A 16,376-nucleotide genomic window follows, 5' to 3' on the forward strand; every position below is an offset into this window, starting at 1 on the left:
ACCCGAGAAACAACACTTGACAAAGACTTTTACCCTAACAGCATCACGACAAACAACATCAAGTAAACAAACATACAAACAGACAAACAAACGAACATCATCTTCAAATCATAGTCACACAGCAATCACCTGAAGATTTTATAGGTGTTAATCTTCAGGTGATCCACAACAACAATAACTACAGCCTTCCAACTTCAAAACATAAAATAATGACAAGAACAATATAATAATAATAATGATAATGATAATAATAATATAATAATAATATAATAATAATAATAATAATAATAATGATAATAATAATAATAATAATAATAATAATAATAATAATAATAATAATAATAATAATAATAATAATAATAATAATAATAAATAATAATAATAATAATAATAATAATAATAATAATAATAATAAAAAATAATAATAATAATAATAATAATAATAATAATAATAATAAGTATAATAATAATAAAACAACAATAATAATAATAATAATAATAATAATAATAATAATAATATTAATAATAATAATAATAATATATAATAATAATAATATAATAATAATAATAATAATAATAATAATAATAATAATAATAATAATAATAATAATAATAATAATAATAATAATATTAATAATAAAAATAATAATAATAATAATAATATATAAACTGTGTGTATAATAAAGAGGAAAATCACCTTTATTACGCTGTTCATAAAGGAAGGCTGATTTCATAACATCTAAGGAGGAAGGGAGGTCGACCCCTTGAAGACCTTCCCCAGTGAGCTTCCTCAGGTAGTCAAATAAGGATGAGGGGCAGAGGAGCTTTACCTGTGGGTGAAATGGTGGTAGGTGGTGGTAGGTGGTGGGTGGATATCTTAGTGGGTTCAATCTTCTGAGGTGGATATAAAGGAGTGAGAGAGAGAGAGAGAGAGAGAGAGAGAGGAGAGAGAGAGAGAGAGAGAGAGAGAGAGAGAGAGAGATTCGCAAATAGTTATACAGAGAGTGAGAGGAAACTGAATCCATTAGTGTCGTTTCGAGTGCATTAATGAACCTGGTGATTGTCATTGGATCAGAGGACAGACAGACAGACAGAAAGACAGACAGACAGACAGACAGACAGACAGACAGACAGAAACAGACAAAAACTATACCAAAACATCCTCCAAAAATCCCTCAAATTCAACCTTCAAAGAGAACACACACAACGAACGATCCCTCCAAATATTCCTCACCACATCACTCAGTATTTTCTAAGGTTATTCCTCGCCATGATAATGAGGCAAAGATCTGCTTCAAACGCGTCCTCTATACACAGTGGCCCCCTTAAAACACGCTGGTTAAGTAAAGATTTAGACGTGTTGCAGAGGGATTCGAAGCCATCAGGAGTGGGAAGGAGGAGGTTGAGGGTGGGGAGGGCATTAATGAATCACTCATGAACCTCTGGGTATGTGAGAGAGAGAGAGAGAGAGAGAGAGAGAGAGAGAGAGAGAGAGAGAGGGGGTTCGAATCCATCAGTGACGTTCCGAGTACATTAATGAACCACTCGCGATTGTCTGGGTTCAAGAGAGAGAGAGAGAGAGAGAGAGAGAGAGAGAGAGGAACAACAACAATAACAAAAACAACAGCAGCAACAACAACAACAACAACAACAGCAACAACAACAAAAACGATTCAAAACAGTGTCATTAATAGTACTGACAATAATAACCTAAATATAAAATGTATTAATCTTCTCTCTTTTGTTATGGTACAAAATTAACACAAATATAAACAACACGTACAAACAGTGAGAGGAGCACGTGCGTTTGTTTATTTACCTTTTGACGTCATTAATGGTGGCCGCCGGAGTGAGTATTCTTTGACCACGTAGCCATCAACTGTTAAATAGAAAAGGTACATCAATCTCTCTATCCATCAAAAAGAAAAAAAACATACACAGAATTAAACCCTTTTCATGTATGTATGTATGTATGTATGTATGTATCCGCGCTTGTGTATGTATGTGTGTGTTACTCTCCCCCAAGTGCCATATATCCAACTCGTGGCTGCATTCGACACCCATCCTTTACGCCGTTGACAGTAAATATCTCCGGAAGGCCATAAATCCCGCCGGGTGAGTGGTCGAACACTCCTGTACATTTATGGGAAGAAAAATACTGCCGTCAGGAGCGCCCGGTGACATGGCAATAGAGTAATGACCCGCCACTGCATGGATGGGATTTACATCTTGGATATAATGTGGATAGCTTGGGTAATGTGCCAGAAATATGGGGATGGGGAAGAGGAAGAGGAGGGTGGAGAGAAGGGAAAGATGAGGAAACAGGGATAGGGGGGATAAAGACGAAGAAGGATAAAGGGAGGGAAGGAAAATAAGGGGAAGAGGAGGTAAAGACGAAAGAGGATGAAGGGAAGAGGGATATGAGGAGGAGGTTGAGAAGGGAAGAAGACAGGAAGAATGGTGAGGAAGGGGAAAGGGGGAGGTTGAGAGAGGATAGTGAGAGAAACAGGAAGAGAAGGAAGAGGAAGAAGAGGAAAAGTTGAAAAAGGAAGAGAAATTGAGAGAAAAGGACAAAGAAGAGGTAAAGGAGAGAAAGAAGACATAAAGAGAAAGTAGGAGGATGAAAGGGTGAATGGAGAAAGAGGAGGAGATGGAAGAAAAGGAAAGTAATAATTCCTATTTTCTTAAGCCAGATACATCACTCTTAGCCACACCTTGAGATTACCTGAAGATTAGACACCCTAGATTAATTCACCGGATGATTAAACACACTTAACACCTGCTGGTTAAATGTTTGGTTTAGGATTAGTTAGGTTAATTTAGGTTTTGTTTGGAATCGTTATGTTAGGTTAGGTTAAATTTGGTTAGGTTAGGTTAGGTTAGGTTAAATTTGGTAATGTTATGATAGCTTATGTAAAGTCAGTGTTATGCTATGTTAGGTTAAATATTGTTATGTTAGGTTAAGCTAGTGTTATGTTATGTTAAGTTAAATGTGGTTATGTTAGGTTATGTTAAGTTAGTGTTATGTTAAATTAGTTAATCTTATGGTGTAATAATCTTGAGGTGGTGGCAAACTTCCTCTCTCAGGCTCCAATAAAGCCAAGTTTCCACCAGCAGCCTCACATACACATCTTCCTCTTCCAAATTAAATGCGAGTCTGAGTCTGTCCTGGCCACGTTAAGACTCAATTACCGCCGTTTTCCATTGAGTAAGTTGGCACTGTGCCTGCCTGGGTGCCAGTGAGGGAGGTCTGCCCGACACACACACACACACACACACACACACACACACACACACACACCAGAATATATAGACGTCTTGAAACCATTACGTGGTAGCCGATTATCAAATGGTGATTGTGGGGGTTAATTGGTTAAATGGCTCCTACTTATAATATTTAGCTCCGATTGGAAGTCTACCAGGATTGGGACCCAGTTGACCTATGACCTCCTAGACGATCCTAATCAATGTTTATAATATCATTTACGAATTGGAGGAGTCAGCTACAATTCAATAATGTATCCTGCTTGTAATATTTTCTGTGTATTTCTTTGTTTATGTCATTTTCTGTTTATCCACCCTTCCTGCCTCCCTTTTCTACTAGCCGGATTCCCTTCCTCTCTCCCTCCCTCCTTTCCTCCCTTTCCTACCAACCGGATTCCCTCCCTCTATCCTTGCTTCTCTTCCTTTCCCATTTATTTTCCCTCGTTAACTCCCTCCCTCCCTCATTTCTCCTGCTCCCTTCCTCTTCTCTCCCTCCCTCCTGTCTTCCCTCCTTTCCTCCCCCCTTCCTTCCCTCTCTCCCTCCCTCCCACCATCTTCTACACAAGTGACCTTCAGACGCCAGGTTTTATACTCGTCTCGTTAACACTATGTGACCTGAAACGACGACCTGGTGATGCATGTGTGTGTGTGTGTGTGTGTGTGTGTGTGTGTGTGTGTGTGTGTATCAAGATGGCGAGAGAGAGAGAGAGAGAGAGAGAGAGAGAGAGAGAAAAAAAAAAATAAAACAAACGCCAGGAAAAAAACACCTCACGTATGTTTGTTTTTATGTTTTAGTGTCATCTGACCAACAACAGTGTCTAGGTAGTTGTTCATCTCTGACACTCTCTTAAAACAGTTCACCCTTTACGAGTCTTATTGGTGGTCAGGTACACAAGTATGGTAGCCAGGTAACTTAATCAATCCTAACTTAACATAACGCCAATTAACCTAACCTGGTAGCTAGGTTGGGTTAGATTAGAATAGATTGAGTTTAGTTAGATTAACATAGATCAACTTAGGTTATTTTAATTTAGGTTACGTTACGTTACATTAATTTACCTTAGATTAGGTTAGGTTAGGTTTGATTAGTTTAAGCTGAGGTTAGAGTGGGATAAGTTAGGTTAGAATGGGTAACAATTCCGAATATCAACGAGACTCAATATATAACAACAGCTTTACTACTATAAGCTGGGATCAACACACAATAAGCTGGAATGAACACACGATAAGCTGGAATGAACACACAACACTCAAGACCTCTAAGATAAGCTCAATACACTACCCTACCTCCTGAGAGCACCAACGTAGAGTTACACACCACTGCCTTAATAACTTATGAATTCTCCTCTCACACACAGCCAAGATACATGGATAGTCTCTCAGAAATATAGACGAGTTCTTATTTATTTTTATTTTGCTTTAGTTTAACACTTTAGGTATAATGATTTTTACCTTTTGGATACGACGATTTAACCCTTTGGATATGACGACTTAACCCTTTGGATACGACGATTTAACCCTTTGGATGCGACGATTCAACCCTTTGGATGCGACGATTCAACCCTTTGGATACGACGACTTAACCCTTTGAATATTGAGACAAACATCTGAATACGATGAGTTAACCCTTTGAATTCGATGACTTAACCCTTTAAATTCGATGACTTAACCCTTTAAATTCGATGATTTAACCCTTTGTATACTGAGACATTAGAAGAGGACGACTTAACCCTTTGGATACGATGAATTAACCCGCTGGCTACTACATTATGTTTTAACCCTTTGGCTACTATGATTTAACCCTTTGAATTGTATGGTTTTAAACTACTTGAATATGGCAAATTAACCCTTTGAATACCGAGACTTACCCCTTTGAATACGGTGATTTAACCCTTAAGTCATCATACTAAAGGGGCTAAGCCATGGTACTCAAAGGCTTAGCTAGTGACAAGCATTACCACCATGATGAATATATTTCCCTCATTTAAAAATTCATGAAAAATAACACATTCCGTCTAACTCCCGTCTATATGGATAATGCTTAAAGGTGCTCTGAACTATGAACCCCAGGAGGCCAACCCAGGAGGCCAACCCAGGAGGTCACCCCCAGGAGGTCACCCCCAGGAGGCCACCCCAGGAGACCGCCTCATAAGAGTTCTTGAAGAAAATCACCATAATTAGTTTAGGAGAATAAAGGCTTAAGGCGACGGCCGAGATGATATGGAAGTTTAGATGTAATTACTGTGTGTGTGTGTGTGTGTGTGTGTGTGTGTGTGTGTGTGTGTGTGTGTGTGTGTGTGTGTGTGTGTGTGTGTTTATTGGGCACTCCCCTACATCCTTGTGTAAGGTGAAGCGCAGCAGCGTTTTACAGCGCCCAACAGGGAAGCATGCTAAATGCTTCTTTATGCATGAGTTAAGGGCGTGCCTTTATGTCTCATGAGTTAAGGGTGTAGAAGCCTAAAGAGTCAATGGTTTATGTCTAAGCAAGTTATTGAAAGCTCCAACAACTTTCCCTGAACACGAATTCGCAACTTTCGATTTACAGCAGGTACCTACTTTGCTGCGAGGTGAACAGGGGCCAAGGGAGGCTGGGAAGTGTGTCCGAACAACTTTCCACCGGCCCGGGAATCGAACCCGTGACATCTCGCTTGCGATGTGTGTGTGCGTGTGTGGCTGCCTTGTATGACACGATCCGACACGTCTACACCTTACAGCCACATCCCTGCGTCTCTCTCTCTCTCTCTCTCTCTCTCTCTCTCTCTCTCTCTACCAGCGGTCATCTGCTCGACCACATTAGTTGCATCTGTTGATACGTTATGGCGTGGTTCTTAGTTAATCCATCACAGAGGTAAGGTGTTGAAAAAAAAATAATACAAAACAGGAAATCTTAACTTCTTAATTACGTAGTTAACTTGAGGATTAAGCTCCTATTGTAACCATTCTCTTTAAATTTATTCGGGAAAAAACCTATTACAATTTATCGTCATGGACAATATAGAGAGTCGATTCAATTTACGAGTATTTTCTATTAACAAAAAATATTACATCAAATTTGAATTCTCTACCGAAAAAAAAATCTCAGGGAAAAACATAGTAATTCAGTGCCGCCTATAGGGATGTTAAGGGAAATAACTAAATAATTGGAAGAATAATTGGTGAGCTAATTGGACGCGTCAGGGGAGGCTTATGCTCACACAGTATCGTTCACCTCTAAGGATTATCGCTCACCCTAAGCCACTGAACGTAACTTAGCAGGTCTTAAACTTTCTGAGATGTTATACTTTTATTCTGAGATAGTTTGGTACTCTTAGGTGATATGTATGTATGTATGTATGTATGTATGTATGTATGTATGTACTGTATGTCTACCCAGCAGCAATTGGGATCCTGGATGTTAATCGATTTGCGGATCGTGTTCTGGGGTAATGGTTAGCCAGTGCAGTTGGCGAGTTGTCCGGTCTTATCGGACTATTCCTTGGCATTGGGTCATGCAACTCGTTAACTCTGGGTGTGGTTGTTGTGTTGGCGGCAGCTTCTACACCTTAAATAAATTTACGCCTAGGTGGCCCTTGGGCCGGCCATCCTCGTTACACGAGGGGCAACCATTATGTATGTATGTATGTATGTACGTAAAGTTGAGAATTAGTGTTCTTTATTTTACCTCCCAACATACATACGGTCACTTATGTTACTTGTATATTATTTGTAATTGGAAACCCATTCCCTAAATATGTAACTGTATATTTTCAGCCTTCTGGCTGCCAAGCTCTTTCAATAAACCGTTAATTATTCATTATTATTATTATTATTATTAAGGCCCAACCAGTGTTTAGAAAATTTACTGAGGCAAAATTTTTAAGTACAGTAATTATCGTGAGTATATTTCGCTAGCTGTTGTAAATAAAATAACAGAAATTTACTAAAAGCACAAACTTGGCTTTTTTGACGTTTACTTTTATTTTTGTGGGTACGAGGTTCATTACACAGGTTGGTATTTAGGAAAGGTTCAAATTAGCTAAGTGTATTGTAAAAGATTTTCTCGTTTTGGTGAAATGAATGAAGTTTGTTTCTAAAATCGACGAAATAAATACGAAAGATCAATGAAAATAAAACCGAATTATTTTTTGTTTTTTTTACGAAATTTTACGAAAACGTGACCGGTAAGAAAAAAACAACAACATTCGTATTTTGGTTCAGGAGGAAAGAATGAAAGAGAAACCAAAGTAATATTCTTGATATGTGTGTTGATACTTGTTACAGCTAAACAACCACCATCGCTACCAGCACCACCACTAAACAACAACCACTATCGCTACCAGCATCCACTAACCAAAACCACTACTAGCATCTTAACTAACCAACAAGCACTCCCGCTATCAGCACCTCCAACAACTTACGACACAACCAAGAAACAACCATCACTACCAGTATCCCCATCAACCAACAACAACTACAACAACTACTAGCACCTCCACCAACCAAACAAATCTACGAATTTATTCCTTTTTACGATGAAAAATAAAAGCCCTTGGAATTGAGAAGTTTAATGGAGAAACTTTAAGAGAGTCTCCCACGAGGGTGCCACTTGAGGGTGCCACTTGAAGGTGCCACTTGAGGGTTGTTTGGCCCGGGATACTCAGAGGCTCCTACGTCGAAATCTCTCTCCCGACACCCCCCCCCCCCTCTGCCCTGACACCAGCCCACCCACCTCCCCCAGACACCCACCCCCCCCCTGACACCAACCTTCCCTCCCTCCCACACTCTCCCTCGATATCCAACCCCTCCCTCACACTAACCCTCCCCTCACTCCCCCCCTCCCCACACACACAGCCTCTACCTGACACGAGGACGCATCTGACTGACTCAATTCAACGACACAAAGTAAGCTCGTCTGTCTCAGTTTTAATACGAGTCTACTCAACTCTAAATAACAACACAAAAGATACGCATTTTTGTGGATTCTACGCAACTCCACGAAATATACACTTCTGATTAACTGAACTTTACGCTACAATGCACTGAGGGATTGGGGTCTAAAAGAAGCATCTCGAAATTGTGTAGATTATATTCAAGATCATGGGCGGGTAAAATCAGCGTCCTTTAAGGGGTAAGGCATTATTCTCAAAGAATTTAACCAGCGCTACCAAAGTAAGGGGTCAACCACATCATCAAAGGGTTAAAACAATATCATCAAAGGACTCAACTATCGTCCTCAGAATGTTAAACCACATCAACGGGTTAAAATGTCAAAAGGGTACAACCAAAGTCCTCAAAAGGTTAAAACAACATCTAAGGATTAAACCAAAGTCGTCACCGAGTCAGTCAAGGGAGAAAAGGAAACCTACGAATCGTCTGAAATTTGAAGGATCTTGGGTGAGGACCTTCGTCACCTCCCTCCTGCCCTCCCCCAGCAGGAGACGGATGGGGTGTCCGGGAGGGCTGGTGCCGAGAACTCCCGTTGTCATCTAGCTCCTCCTACTCCTCCTTCTCCTCCTTCAAGACACACTTCAAGGACCTCCACTCTCCACCTCCTCCTCCTCCAAGACACACTCCAAAGACCTCCACTCTCCCCTCCTCCTTTAAGACACACTACAAGGACCTCCACTCCCTACTAACCTCCTCCCTACCTCCTCTCCTCCTCCTCCAAGACACACTCCAAGAACCTCCACTCTCCACCTCCTCTAAGACACACTCCAAGAACCTCCATTTCCCTCCAACCTCCGCCCTACCTCCCTTCCTCCTCCTCCAAGACACACTCCAAGGACCACCACTCCCAACCTCCCCTCCTACTCCTCCAAGACACACTCCAAGGACCTCCACTCCCTACTAACCTCCTCCCTACCTCCCCTCCTCCTACGCCTTCAAGACACACTCGAAGGACTTCCACTCTCCACCTCCTCCTCCTCCTCCAAGACACACACCAAGGACCTCCTCCACTCTCCATCAACCTCCTCCTTCAGGATAACTTGGAGAAAGCATTAAAGTTTTCGTCAGTCATCTTTCTCTCCCGAATTATTAGAGTTTGTTGTCCAAACCTAACCTAACCTAACCTAACCTAACCTAACCTAACCTAACTAAGCCTAACTTAACTTAAACAAATATTATCACAATCTTAACTCAATATAAACATAACATAACCAAACCTTTACATAACCAAACGTTAACATAAACCTGTCCCTGTCTAAACTTAACCTAACCTAACCTAACCTAACCTAACCTAACCTAACCTAACCTAACCTAACCTAACCTAACCTAACCCTAACCAAACCTAAATATAACCCAACCTTAATTTTACGTAACTTAACCTAACCAAACATTAACCAAACTTAACTTAACCTAACCAAGAATACCATCAATGTTCCTGCGATAAATAAATGGTGAACTTCTTCAGTGATTCCTCGTAGATAAATGGAAAAATGTCAGAAATCATTGGTCAGTTTCTCAAAGATTAGTTCGATAAGTTCTGGTCGTGGATTGAGGGCGAGAGGATCTATCTATCTATCTATCTATCTATCTATCTATCTATCTATCTATCTATGTATAGACAGACAGACGGACGGACACAGAGATAGACTGAGAGAAAGACAGAAGGATGAATAGAAGCATTCGGGAAAAACTGCGTCGGACATTATTTGTGTGAGTGTTGTCGTCACCTCACCGTTGTCTCAAACTGCGAGCTCAGCGTCAACTTTCTGCCAGACAATGTGGGTTCTTGACTCACTCTTAGCGTGGGAGAGACACTACCACCATCAACCACCACTACTAACACTACCACAATCAATCATCACTACTAGTATTACCATTATCAATCATCGCTACTAACACTACCACAATCAATCATCACTACTAGTATTACCATTGTCAAACATCACTACTAGCACAACAACCATCTACTAGCACTATTAACACTACCACACTCAACCACCACCACTAGCAACTATCATCATCAACCACCACTACTAACATTACCACTATCAACCACCACAACTAGAACTACCCATCATTCACCAACCAATCATTACCACTACCACCGCCAACCACCATCACAACTACCACCAACAACCACCATCACCACTAACCCCCCACCCCCACACACACACACAAACCAACCATCTCAAGAAGCATTCAGATCAGCAAGAATCTTTCACACTCACTGGTTAACAAATATTTTTGGCCAATGAATGAAGTGTTTTAGACTCGTAATTACAGTAATCAATTTAATGACAGACGTGATGGGTTCTGAGAATTAATTAAGTGAACCCCCGGACCCGATTCCCGTTTTCTTCGATTTGCGATTGGGAATGGGAATTGCAATTAGGTTGAGTTCGTTGCCGGTCTGTGTTTTATGGCCTCAACATTAGCTAGACTAATGGGTCCGCCGGGAGCGACGCTGGTGAAGAGGGGAAATAGGAGGTGGTGGGAAGGATAGGAAGGAGTGGGAAAGGGGTGAGGAGAATATAGTGGATGAGGGAGAGAGGGAGGGAGGATGAGTAGGGTGAGGTGGTGACAGAGGGCTAGAGGGTGAGGGGGAGACAGGATTGGGGATGAGTGGAAGAGAGAGAGCTAATGGGGGTAAACTTCTCCCTGAGTTTTGTAAATAGTATTAATATTTTTCAAACAATCTGAAACTTACCTGATCATTACAAAAAAAAGTTTATATGAATTCTTCTCAATCAAACTCATTAAACTTTGCCTTGATGGACCAAAAAAGTATATTGCTGTTTGTTTTCGGGGAAATTAAAAAAAAAATAACACAAGGGGAAAAAACTAACTCATTGTGTGGTTGGTATTGTTGATATTTTGATTATTTTTTATTATCACCATTATCGACTTCATCATTATCACCACCACCACCACCACCACCACCACTACAGCCACACCACCATCACCACCACCACCCGCCACCACCACCCACCCACACCCATCCCACCACCACCCACCACCACCACCACCACCACAGTCACCACCACCACCCACCCACCACGATCCCACCACCCACCACCACCACCACCACCATCCCGCCACCACCACCATCACACAGCCCCCCACCCACCACCATCCACCACCATACATATAGCCACATGAACACCACGTCCTCGACTGTGTGAAGACAGGAACATACAGGGACAGAGTCCAAGCACACTGTGTGTGAAATAGCACAACCCTTCATCTCTAATGGCAAGATAACCGACATATTAAAAGATTGTATCACTTTTTTTGCTTAAGCCGCTATATCAGTTCTCATGTACAGACAGTACAATGTGGCAGATACACTCCCACGTAAATGTAGATAACAAAGTGTAGAGCCAGACATGCTACTCACACGCCTGTACTCACGCATTTGTGGGAATAAGTTTACCCTTTATGTATAAGACTAAACAAATAAATGGAAATGAAATACTGTGTAACATTCAGTGCCATAATATCTGACAACAGGGGTTAATTATTATGACCCTTTTGTAGAAGCCCTACTCCTGTAATCCTTGCACGCTACCGCTCACCCAGGATGAGTGTGGGGTGCACAATAAAGTAACCGCTGCAAGCAACAAAAAAATCAAAATCCACCACCACCATCATCATCTGTCATCATCATGTCATCATCATCATCACACCATCATCATCATCATCATCACCACCACCACCACCACCACCACCACCACCACCACCACCATGACATCCCTCAGTTATAAAGGGTTAGCTTAGTACAGGATTAACACAGGATTCTTGACATGGCAGAATAAACAAGGGAATGGATATATATTTTTAATCCTCACTACTCCTGCCATCGTTATCTGCCTCTCGTCCCCGTTATCACATTTTTCTCCTTCCTACCATTTACTTAATGAAATTCCTGCTATCACTTTCATTGCAATCTATTCGCTGTTCCTCTATTTACGATGCGATGTCAAAAGTAATTCCTATATGACACTGTTCTCAATCTACTGCTACAGACAGACAGACAGACAGACCCCCCCCCCCACACACACACACACACCAAACAGTTAATCTTTGATATAACATCCCATTAAAACATTCCCATTACCATCCTGAAAGACCCCATTACACTTCAGTAAATAAACCTACCATTAACCACCATTAATAACAGCATAGATCCCATTGTACTGCCATAATCATCAGTTAAAGTTCCCCCCATTAACCCATTAACCTAACCTACCCATTAGTTTATTATCTCCCGTCGTAGGAGAGTCTCGCCATCAGTATCTCAATATTACCATTGTTAAGGCCGCCTATAGTACCATCATTAATCACTTTACATCATTAACCTCACTGGAATATTATAGTAATGAATATCTCCCTCACCCCCCCATCCCTCTCCCTCACCCCCTCCCTCACCCTCTCCCTCACCTTCTCCCTCTCTCTCCCTGGAGGATCTTCGTCTTCCTTCTTCCTCCCTACCTTAAACCAATTCACCTTTAGGGGTTTACCTTAAAATAAATTTCCATTAAGGGGATACTTTAAGTCTTTCACATTAAGGGAAACACTTAAAATCAGGTCACGCTAAAGAGTCATCATGAATCAACTCCCATTCACAGGTCAGACAAGGTCACGAGCCTCGATAAAGATCCCCGACTTCCGCAAAGCTACTCTCAACAGCCTTAACAAACTACCAATTAAAATCTCCCTGGTAGCTTCTATTAAGTAAGACTAATTATCTATCCTACACAAACACAAAATACCACAATGGAAGGTATTTTTTTTCTCCTCTATACGAATCAAAAACCAATTACAAATAAAAGAGTAAATTGTCATAAGGTTTTGTGTTCGTGGACAGCGGCATATATTTTTTTTTTTTTAGTTTATCATTTAAATAAAGAAAGATAACAAAAATATATCATTCTTCTCTCGTTGGACGCTGCGCTACTAAGAGGTACAATGTATTTTTTAAACATTGTATAAAATTTCTAAGTCTTTTATTTAATTCAATGTCACGTTAACAGTCTCGTATTGTATAAAAAAAATACTATAATTTTTTTTACTATTAAATGAGTGATGTAGCAGGACACTAATAATTCGGAGGTGAATTATATAGACACTGTACTTGATAGTGTTATTAAGACAACTGAAGTGTTAGGTGTTAATATGTGCTGTATTAACTAGCTGTGTTAATCTGTGCTGTATTAACTAGCGGTGTTAATCTGTAATGTAATAACTAGCGGTGTTAATCTGTGCTGTATTAACTAGCGAAGTTAATCTGTGCTGTATTAACTAGCGGTGTTAATCTGTAATGTACTATAACTAGCGGTGTTAATCTGTGCTGTATTAACTAGCGGTGTTAATGTGTGCAGTATTAACTAGCGATTGAATCTGACGAGGTACAGTGAACAAGTTACAGCTCGTCTTGTTTCTTGTATTAGTTTACCACTTGAGTACTATGACTTAATCCCCTTGAGTACTATGACTTAATCCCCAGAGTACAATGACTTTATCCTCTTGAGTACAATGCCTTAATTCCAGTAACAGTGTCCCAAAATATTTAAGATAACTGACAGTGTCCACACAGCCTAAAAGACATCGAACATAGACCAGATAAGTCAGTGAGTCAGACATGAGTGTATGTCTCGTAATTAACAGTATTAAGTGAGATGATTGGTACTGGAGACGTAGTGAATGAGGTTAACGAAGGCTTAACTACCTCGTTATCGACGGTGTAATGATGACCGGGAAAAAAGTAAAATGAACCAGTTGGAGTTATTTTTAATTACCTTGATGGAGCTATATAATTATAGATAGATAGATAGATAGATAGATAGATAGATAGATAGATAGATAGATAGATAGATAGATAGACTGAAACAGATTTCACAGATTACAAAATAAATTACAGTGAAGAGCGAAACGTACGTGTGTGTGTGTGTGTGTGTGTGTGTGTGTGTGTGTGTGTGTGTGTGTGTGTGTGTGTGTGTGTGTGTGTGTGTAATAATAATAATTAACGGTTTATTGAAGAGCAGCCAGAAGGCTGAAAATATACAGTTACATATTTGGGGAATGGGTTACGAATTACAAATAATATACAAGTAACATAAGTGACACAAATAAGACATATAATAACTAGATGGGGAAAAGCTCAAACTACAGGGCATTTCAACATAGTGACAGTGCAAGAAGTAGTGTTTACTGGGAGTGAATACACTGGTTTATTACAAGTTATTGATAATTTTACAATGGTTGGGACTGGGCTGTTCTTATAGCGATCAGTTCGTGCACGTATGGGCTGGATGCGGTTGTGGTGTCGAACAGCAATTCTCGGACAGGGGATCTCGGGTGGTAGTAGGGGCCGGTGTCGGGGATGGTGAAGAAGCTTCTTACCAAATTTGCAGATGAGGCCGTGGTGATGGTCAGTGAGAGTCGAAAGGGTCAGTGTGTTGAGCGCTTCTTGATATGTGGAGTAGGAAGGGGAGAGAATAATCTTGCATGCCCTCTTTTGCACTTTTTCTAGGTGTTTACGTTGTGTGGCATTTAGGGAGGAAGACCAGGTGGGGGAGGGCATAGGTGAGCTTGGGAAGTATGAATGTTGTGTATACACTGAGGAGCTGTGCAGGAACTCCGAGGGACTTGAGTCGGCGGAGGAGGTGGAGACGGAAACTGGAGGATTTGACAACTTCACTGACGTGTGGTTTTAATTTAGTTTGTTGTCTATGTGGTGTGTGTGTGTGTGTGTGTGTGGAAGAAAAACAAATATAAACTAAGACACAATAAAACAGAATAAGACACAAATTACGAGGTAAATGTCAAAATTAAAACAAAAACGATGAATAAAAACAAGACGATAAAAAAACATAAAAGCGTACAAAAACAAACACTGAAATCGATGTTTGAAAAGAGGATTGTAAGGTGTGGGAGATTGTGGGTGGAGGGTGGTGACAGGTGTGGGTGGAGGTGTGGTGATAGTGTGGGTGGAGGGGTGTGGGTGTGGTAGCAGGTGTGGGTGGTGTGGTGACGGGGTGACAGATTGTGGGGTGGAGGGTGTGGGTGGACAGATTGTGGAGTGGAGGGGTGTGGTGTGTGGGGTGACGGGGGTGGAGGGTGGTGGGTGTGGAGGAGGTGGGGTAATGGTGGGTGGGAGGGTGGGTGGGTGTGGTGAGGGTGTGTGGGGTGGGAGGTGTGGTGATGGGGTGTGGGTGGAGGTGGGGTGGAGGTGTGGGTGGAGTGGGGTGTGGGTGGAGGGTGTGGTGTGGTAATGGGTGGTGGAGGGTGTGTGGTGTGGTAAAGGTGGGTGGAGGTGTGTGAAGGTGGTGGAGGGGTGTGGTGTGGTGGGGGTGGAGGTGTGGTGAAGGGTGTGGGTGGAGGGTGTGGTGTGGGTGGTGTTGGGGGGTGTTAATTATCTCTTGATCATCACACGATTAATCACAGTCGAAAAAAAAAGAAAAAAAAATATATTTCATTTGCAATTCAATTTTGACTCTTAATCACGTCGTTCATAAATCACAAAGTCATAAATCACGAACGAGGGAAAAAACTTATTTTCTACCCTCTCTATCCCCTCTCATCCCTCCTCTCATCCCCCTCCCCCATCCCCTCTCCTCCACCTTGACCTCTAACTCGTTCCCGACCCCATTAACTCCCTAGCACCCTCTCTCAACCCCCTCCTCCACCCCTTTAACCCCCTAACACCCTTCCCACCCTCCCCCACCTCATCTCCACCCCCTAACACACTCCCCACCTAATCCCTATCCCCTTAACCATCTCCCCCACCCCTTCCCATACCTCATTTGCATCCCTTGACCCCTAACTTCCTCCCCCACCCCTCACCTCTCCCCACCCTCATCCCTTATCCCTTAACATCCTCCTCACCCCTCTTCCCCACCCCCTAACCCACCCACCAACCCTAAATAAACACGGACATACATCATCAGCTGTCAAAAATTTCCTCATATTAAGTTCAATTGGGTAATATGTTCACCCGAGTGGTTTAAATGGCACACGTCACCAACAGTCTGCGTTCACCCTATCTGTTGGTTTATTAAAGCTGATTGATTTTACTGTTGTTTTGTTTTGTGTTTTTTTTTTGGCATTGGTGTTTGAGTCAGGTGTTGTTATTGCTGTTTGCATCTCTCTCTCTCTCTCTCTCTCTCTCTCTCTCTCTCACTCTC

Source organism: Homarus americanus, unplaced genomic scaffold (assembly GCF_018991925.1).
Source record: "Homarus americanus isolate GMGI-L3 unplaced genomic scaffold, GMGI_Hamer_2.0 scaffold45401, whole genome shotgun sequence".
NCBI lineage: Eukaryota > Metazoa > Arthropoda > Malacostraca > Decapoda > Nephropidae > Homarus > Homarus americanus.